We start from the raw sequence: 8,738 nt of genomic DNA on the forward strand, positions 1-8,738 counted from the left end.
AGCCTTTATATATTTAAGACCACAAACTATTCAGTCAGTGGTCCAACTATGCCTTTACTTTAACACTCTGTCTAATAGGAAGAGAAGTATCAAAAGACATAGTTGACTAATAACATCTTTTTCTAAGGCTGTGGAAGTAACTTCTTACCTCCCCGGTCATTTTCTGACTCCAAAATCACAGTCTATTGTATATTTCCATGACCGAGATGACAAATTTAGGATGTTATGGGCCAAATGGTGTTCCCCCTTCCAAATTCATATGTTCATGTCCTAACCTCTAGTACTTCAGAATGTGACTGTGTTTATAAATAGGGTCTTTAAAAAGGAAAATTAAGCTAACATGAGGTCTTTAGGGTTGGTCCCTAATTGAATATAGTTGGTATCCTTATAAGAGGAAGAGATTAAGGTCTTTAGGGTTGGTCCCTAATTGAATATAGTTGGTATCCTTATAAGAGGAAGAGATTAGAATACTGACATTCACAGAACGGAGGATCATATGAGAACATCAGAAGACGGACATGTACACACCAAAAAGGGAGGCCTGATAGGAGACCAACCTTGATGACTCCTCGGTCCCAGATTTCTAGCCTGCAGAACTATGTAAAAAATAATCTCTTAAGTCCCCATTCTGTGGTCCTTTCTCATTGCAGCTCTTTCAGACAAATCAAGTGCATTTGAAAAGTAACTGCTTCTAAAGCCAACTCAGGAATGTTATATTTAGTTGATAAAATTATATACTTGAAATTTCTACTTTCATTGGCTCGGGATGTAAATATATCCACAATCAATGTACACACGCAAAAAATTCCAGCATAAATCCCTTTAAGATCTGATATTTTTAAAAGGGGAAATACAACACGTGTCAAATTGGGTTCTATTATTTTGTAAAATGGAAATTTTAAACAATTACAAGGGGCAAAGAAATGTAGTGTAGTTCTTTGCTCAGAAAGGAGAAAACTGAATATAGAGAATCTAATCATTCTCTGTTCTAGTTCTTGATAGTTGTTAATGGTCTCATACTATATTTTACACACATCAACTCAGTTAATCCTCAAAACCACCTAGAAGCACTATTATTATTCCATTTTATTAAAAAGGAATATGAGACTCAGAGAGATTACACAATTGCTCAAATCACAGAAATTATAAAAAGCCGAGACTTGAAAACAATTTTTCTAATGTCATAGCCAAGACTTACACATTAAAATTCTGAAAGAAGATGACAAATAACATGAATGATAATTAATCAAAGATAAGCAACATAGTGATATTCATTATTTGTGGGCTTTTCATTTTGTTAACAATTTTTCTTTCAATTTTAACATTTCTTTTAAAAAATTTAGAAGTCAGAGAATATTAGAAATAACAGGGCAATGAATATTTACTTTTATAATGGATATAGATTTACCAGGTGTTAATATTTTACTATATCTACTTTACCATTCTTTTTCTATGAAATTACAGCTAATTGTCAAATATTTATCAGAACTTACACATCATCACTTTAAATCTACAAACTTAGAACTTATCTCCTAGCAATAAATCATCTAAAATCTATAATGCATCTACTATTGGTGTTCATTCACACTCAACAATTTAATACTGGTAAAAACCATGTATTAAACAATACATTAACCATATTCAAATTTTTCAGTTACTCCAAAAAATGTTTTTGTAGTGTCTTTTTTCAAGAACCATGAACCATTCAAGCAAAGTATAATGAACATTTATAATGTGGTAATGGTTTGGGGTTTTTTTTGGTCTCCTTTTTTTTTTTTTAAGAGAGAGAGAGAGACAGAGAGCATGCACAGGGCAGGGGCATTGGGAGGGAGAGAGAGAGAGAGAGAGAGAGAGAGAGAGAGAGAGAGAGAGGGAATGAATTTCAGGCAGGCTCTGAAAGGGCGGGCCTACGCCGACCAACTCCATCCTGTTCTGTGTCCTTCACCTTGACCACACCTCCTCCCCTTGAGTAACCCACCCCTCACCTGCCTAACAGGGCTCGAACCCTTCCCCAGCCAATCGGCTGAGGCCACAGCCATTACCTCACCAACTGCCCCTAGGCTCCAATAAAACCTTTGTCCTTTTGAAACTCGCTCTCTCTCCCTGGTATCTCACCGCTGCATCGGTGCAGGTAGGGGATTGAGCTCCAGCTAGCTCGAATAAAGGCTCTTTTGCTTTTACATCAGACTCGGCTCCCTGGCGGTATTTGGGGATCACGAATTCTGGGCATAACAGCTCCATGTTCAAAGCAGAGCCCCAAGCTGGGCTCAGCTCAAAACTGTGAGATCATGACCTGAGCTGAAATCAAGTCTGAAGCTCAACCAACTGAGCCACCCACGGACAAAGTTTTTGTTTGTGTGTTTGTTTTGTTTTTATCTCTTTAATCAAGATTTATTCTCCCACTTTTTACAGATATTATTTAACAAACACACCAGGTTTTTGCTTTGGGATTCGTTTTGTGTTTCTTTGTTTTTCCAGAATTTTTTTCAATTTGAATTTGTCTCAATCTTTCCATCATAGCTAGTTTCAGGGGGAAATTTTTGGTCAGCAGGTCAGTAAATTCACTTAGGTGTGCCCTTCTGGGTGCATCACCTCAGGAGTCACATAATATCAGTGGCTCTGTTTTTATGTTGTTAAGTTTGATCCTTTAAGGTGTAAACTGGCTGCGTTTATTTGCATGCATTCCCTTTCCTCCTCCTTCTTCAAGGCCTTTCTTTTGCAACTGTCGTTTTTCTTTCTTTCCTTCAAGGGCCTGTATTGTGGCAAGTTTGTAATGTTCCTCTTCAAGTGTAAAGATGTCTTCCGACCTTTATAGTTAAAAAGTAATCATTCAGAACCAGCGGTGGATCCTCGGATGCTGGGACCCGGGGTCCTGGCAGCAGGGTGGCCTACAGGCCCAGGGCAGGGATGCATGGCCTCTGGGTGGGAGCCGGCGCTACAGCCAAGAAGGAGCTTGCCGAGGTCAAGCATAAGGAACGAAGGACTGTCTTGGCTGAGGACCATCTGGCCCAGATGCCAAAGCAGTTGGACGTGTTCAAGACCAACCAGGAGGAATTTGCCAGCAAACACAAGCAGGAGATCCTGGAGAAGCCTGAGTTCCTGGCGCAGTTCCAGGACACGTGTGCACTACTGGGGTGGATCCTCTGACCTCCGGAAAAGGATTTTGTCTGAGATGGTAGGCGGGGGAGATTTCTATTATGAGCTGGGTGTCCAAATTATCGAAGTGTGCCTGGCCCTGAAGCACCGGAAGGGAGGCCTGATGACTCTGGAGGAACTACATCACCGGGTATTAAAAGGAAGGAGCAAGAAGGCACAGGATGTCAGCCAAGAAGACCTCATGAGGGCCATCAAGAGACTGAAGGCACCCGTTTCCGCATCATCCCTGTGGGTGGCGCCTACCTCTTTTGGTCTGTTCCAGCTGAGCCCAATACGGATCACACTGTAGTGCTGCGGCTGGCAGAGAAAAATGGCCACGTGACTGTCAGCGCTCTCAAAGCCAGTCTTCTACGGGAGACGGAGCAAGCACAGCAATGCTGAACACCCTGGCTGGACCCGCAGCCCCGGGGAAGCTCACTATTGGCTGCCAGCCCTCTTCACTGACCTTGGCTCCTAGATTACAGCCAGAGGCCAGAGAAGTGCTCCCCTGAGGCTGGGAGTGCAGGAGGGGGTGGGGGCAACAGCAGGCAGGGAGAGGAGGGAGGAGCTTAAAAGCTGAGACTTCCTTGGAAAGGAAAGGAGGAAGTGAAGGGGAGGCTAGGGGAGGGAAGGAAAAAGTAATCATTCAGATAACACTTTGGCTGTTTGAGTATTTTGTCCCCTCGCCCCCCCCTGCAGATACTTTTCACCAACTGATTTTAGTATTTGTTGGTGATTTTGTCTAAATCAGTTATTACAGAGAAAGGTGTAAAGTGATTTTCTGATTCTCTGCTTTCTGATTTTACTAGCTGGCATTCTCCTACAAAACTTTTTTTATCCTATTAAAGTCATATATATATATATATATATATATATATATATATTTAAACCTATTCTTTGCTTTTGATTTTCAGTATAGTTTCTTTTAATTATTCACTGGGTCATTACTACCATGGTTGATGCTAAAAGTAATTTCAAATCCGCCAATGGAAGCAACTTCTGATAGGGTAACATCTGGTTTTTGTTGTGGTTGTGGTTGTGGTTGTTGTTCTTGTTTTCGTTCTTATTTTTTTGAGGGCATTTGGAGGAATAAATCTATTTATTAAACATAGTATGTGCCAGTTTCTTTGCATGTACATTCAATTCTCATAATAATCACATGGAATAGGTAACATTATAATAGTCATATTACAGATGAAAACAACAACAACTACAACAAAAACAAAAACAAACAAAAACCAAAAAAACAATGCCAGAGAGATAAAGAAACTTAGATAAGGTTATACAGAAATTTGGGCCTGGATCAATCTGGCCTTTTTCCATTTTACCACAAACCCCAGCCAAAGAGCTTATACTGCTTTTACCAAAGCCCTGAAGCTGTTTGTGGAAATCCTGGGTGTCAATATTGATAAGTTCTATGTGAATGAGTCAAGGATTACTCATATGTAGAAACAAAGAAAGAAACAGTTTTCTGTTTCACATCTTGTTACCAGTAACGGTCTTTACAAAACATAGCTGCATCCTGGTAGATGGAGAAATGTGGCTTCTGAAGCATTTCTTTCCTCCCCTCAATGTGACAGCACAATTATATACTAGATCTGTGTCTCATAGTGCTTATGCTTTTTTATCTCTTAAAAATACTTTATTTTCCTCTGAGAGTGGGAGTTGTTTTTTAAAAATTATTTTTAGTGTTTATTTTTGAAAGAGAGACAGAACATGAGTGTGGTGGGGGTTGGGGGGAGTGGGGAGGGTGGGGTGGCAGAGAGAGAGGGAGACACAGAATCTGAAGCAGTTTCCAGGCTCTGAGCTGTCAGCACAGTGCCTGACCCAGGACTCCAACTCACAAACCATGAGATCATGACCTGAGCCAAAGTCAGACGCTTAACCCACTGAGCCACCCAGGCGCCCCAAGAATGGGAGGTTTTATATTTCCTATTTAATTGTCTTTCAGTTCACTAATCTTCTTTTCTGTGCCATGTAACTTCCAATAGACTCATCTATGGAGCTTTTAATTCTGGTTATTGTATCTTTCCATTCTAATTCTGTGGAAGAACTCTACATTTTAATTTGTATTCCCTTATGTCCCTTTATTTTCTTGAAAATATTAATCATATTTATAGAAAGATCATTGTCTATTAACTTCAGTATGTCAATCATCTATATGTCTGTTTCTAGTGTGTATTTGTGTGGTTGTGTATGCGTGTATATGTATTGGCCTTGGCTGTTTATTAATTGGCCTTCCTTTGCATGCTTGATTATTTATAATTAAATGCTGTGCATTTTTACTGGAAAAAAATGTATAGGCTCTGGATGATGTTATTTTCATTTTCCTTTAAGAGTCCATTCTTCCCTTTACTATGGCATGAGCTGTCATTTTAATTAGGTGTGAACTGGTAGAAGGAGAGATGTTCCCCTAGGCTCCTTCCCCAGGCAAATCTTAAAATCCGATTCTAGTCTTCCTAGGTCTATGAGACTGCCAAAAATTCTAATCTGCTTTTCAAAAGCTCTCTGCTGTGCTCCTTTCTTTTTTTTTTTTTTTCATTTTTTATTTATTTTTGGGACAGAGAGAGACAGAGCATGAACGGGGGAGGGGCAGAGAGAGAGGGAGACACAGAATCGGAAACAGGCTCCAGGCTCCGAGCCATCAGCCCAGAGCCTGACGCGGGGCTCGAACTCACGGACCGCGAGATCGTGACCTGGCTGAAGTCGGACGCTCAACCGACTGCGCCACCCAGGCGCCCCTCCTTTCTTGACTGCAATGTACCATTCCAGCATTTGGCAAATGTCCTGAAAGGGCATTAGCACCTGGTCAAGTTTATTGCTCATCCCATTCTTTTCATCTGAAACTGGCAAGTTTCTAATTTTTGTCTCTCCAGACCCATGAGACTGCCGGAATTCAGGTGACTTCATCTCTTTTTAGTAAGTCTCGACCTCAGGTCTTTGCCCATATTCTGTCCCTCTGGGTCCGGAGTAACTGTCCTCCTTGAAAAAGCACAGGTAAAGTATTAGCTTGCTTCGCTTGGTGGTTCTCCCTTCTTTGAGACTCCCCCACCCCCGCAACTTTGATTGGGGTTACCTTAGCAGCTCTCAAATCCTATCAGTTTTTGAACACATCCTGACTTTCTGATTCCAGGTGTTTGATGTATATCTTGTATTTTCCTGTCCTAGTACTATAATTATTAACACTTATAAGGACCACTGTTTGCTCTCATTGCTTTTAGTCCGTTTCTGTTGGTAGAGCAATGAATTTCATACACATGCAGATATATGTGTGAGTATATATAAATACATGAAAATATATACTGACATAGGTAGGCATACATACTCATAATTTCACATGGATACCTGCAATTCCAATCCATTAACACAGAGTTATTCCTTCCTCTTGCATTCCTTGTTTGTGTTTCCCTCCTTTCATGATAAAAACCTTACTTTCAAACATTCTATTTTATTTTTAGGGCTTATGGAACAGTAAACAGTATTTCCTTGGAATGCACTGGTATTTTTACTTTAAAGGCTAGAGGCTTTATGAGCAATATAAGCCATTTAAAGTTTATTTCTCAATGCTTTTAAAATGTATTCATTTTAAAACTCTAATGCCCACTGAGCTCAGCATCAAATCCAGATAAAGGCAATATGGAACAGAGTTTGCATTTAGAGTCTCTGTAGGAAACTCACTTACAAGAGGATGCAAATATATCTTCAGGGGAGTACCATAAAAGTGAATTTGTGAAGACGATGTTAAAATATGGTTGATAATCCTTCCTGAAAGCGCAAAACCTTTCCACTATAAAAATATAATAGTGTTTGCTCAAATATTTATTCAGAGAATCACAGGGCTACCCTGAGAGGCTGTCAAGTCCGTTTTCTGACCTTCAGGCAAGACCACATTTAATCTACCTTAGATGATGAAAATGTCTTTCCTTGTAAAGGACTTCCTTTTTTGGGTAGCCCACAGTTACACTTAATATTTTTAACTGTGAGGGAATCCATTATATGTAGCTTATACCTTCTATGATGCAGTTTAATCCACTTTATCTTCTTCCATTCTAAGTAATGAAAGAAAAATCATTTGTTATTATTCAATAGATAATAACAAATGATTTTTCTTTCATATTGTTTTCTGACACTCCCCCTTTTTTTTTTTTTTTTTCCCTTTTTTTTTTTTTTTTTTTTAGAGTTTGGCCAAGAGTTCCATGGCCTTTTTTGCTTTAGCTTTATCTATTCATAAAACTTATTATTCTGCTATCATCTATTCAAGTTATGCTTAAATTTTGACTATTTCAGAGGCCAGTCTCAGAGCAATGCCATCAAAATGTGGCTGACTGTAACTACTATGTAAGGAGACCATAAACCTCTCATCTGTTATATGTTTTAAAGTTATGGTGCATTTCTGAATCCTTATTTTATTTTATCCCTTAGATATCAAAGATTTTTTTTTTCTGTTCAGTCATATATAGCTATTTAAGCCAATTCTCATAGAAAGCCCTATTATTTAATGTAGAAGGACCAGGAATTCTAGAATAGTGCTGATAATATGCCTCAACCTGACAATCATTGAACAACTAAGAATAAGATTGCAATGACAACCACTATTTATTGAGTGCTAACATGTGGTGGCCCCTTAATCACCTAATTAAATTATTGTAAGAATCACCTAATTCAATTATTATAGCAATATTTAATTATTATAGCAATATGGCAATAAATCCTATTACTTCAGTTAAATGCAGGGGACTGAAACATAGTTAAATGAACGACACAAGGAATAGAATTATTACTTGAACATGGATCAGTCTGACTTTGAAATGTGTGCTTTTAGCAATATACACTTCCCTGGGATCTTTTTTTAAATTTTTTAAAAATGTTTATTCATTTTTTGAGAAAGATGGAGTGGGGGGGCAGAGAGAAAAGGGACACAGAATCTGAAGCAGGCTCTAGGCTCTGAGCTGTTAGCACAGAGCCTGATGCAGGGCTTGAACCCACCAACCATGAGATCATGACCTGAGCCAAAGTCAAGACACTTAACTGAGTGAGCCACCCAGGCACCCCATAAACTTCCCCAGAATTTAACTTGGTTTCTAGGACTTCAGAAATTATCTTAGTGATAAGACCTGATGCTACTTAGAACAATCCTAAGGGGACCAGGGGTGACTTGGTTAAGCCCCATTTCAATGTCACAGTAATCTTTGCCCAAGTATGACTTGAAAGCAGTTACACACCTGGTAATTGTAATTTTCAAGCTACCAATTACTAAGCTAGTAACTGACCCCCAAAATGGTTTTATGTAACAGAAGTAATATGGGAAGTTCTATTAGTGCAATACATTAGAATGAAAATGGAGAGGCAATGGAATAACTGAGGACAGAACAACTTTGTTGGAAGGTTAGAGGGATCTAAGAGGGTCAATTTCAGTTTGGGAGAAATAGGGTGTCTTGAGTATCTCAGTCCATGATATCCAGTTTTAGGAGGAAAGTGATTTTAAAATGAAATTATAAATCTGAAGTGTGATATGATCCTAGCCCCCAATTAGACAGTTGCCATTTGGGGCCTGACATAGTACCTAGGTATACAGTGTAACAGATCATAAATAGAAAAAAAAA

The 8,738-nt window shown here is 39.1% G+C and overlaps 1 pseudogene; it reads left to right on the forward strand.

The window, feature by feature from the left end:
- The first annotated feature begins 2,907 nt into the window (after window positions 1-2,907).
- Window positions 2,908-3,647, forward strand: LOC125922128 (vacuolar-sorting protein SNF8-like; annotated as a pseudogene).
- Window positions 3,648-8,738: the final 5,091 nt, after the last annotated feature.

This window comes from Panthera uncia, chromosome C2, assembly GCF_023721935.1.
Source record: "Panthera uncia isolate 11264 chromosome C2, Puncia_PCG_1.0, whole genome shotgun sequence".
NCBI classification, from domain to species: Eukaryota; Metazoa; Chordata; class Mammalia; order Carnivora; family Felidae; genus Panthera; species Panthera uncia.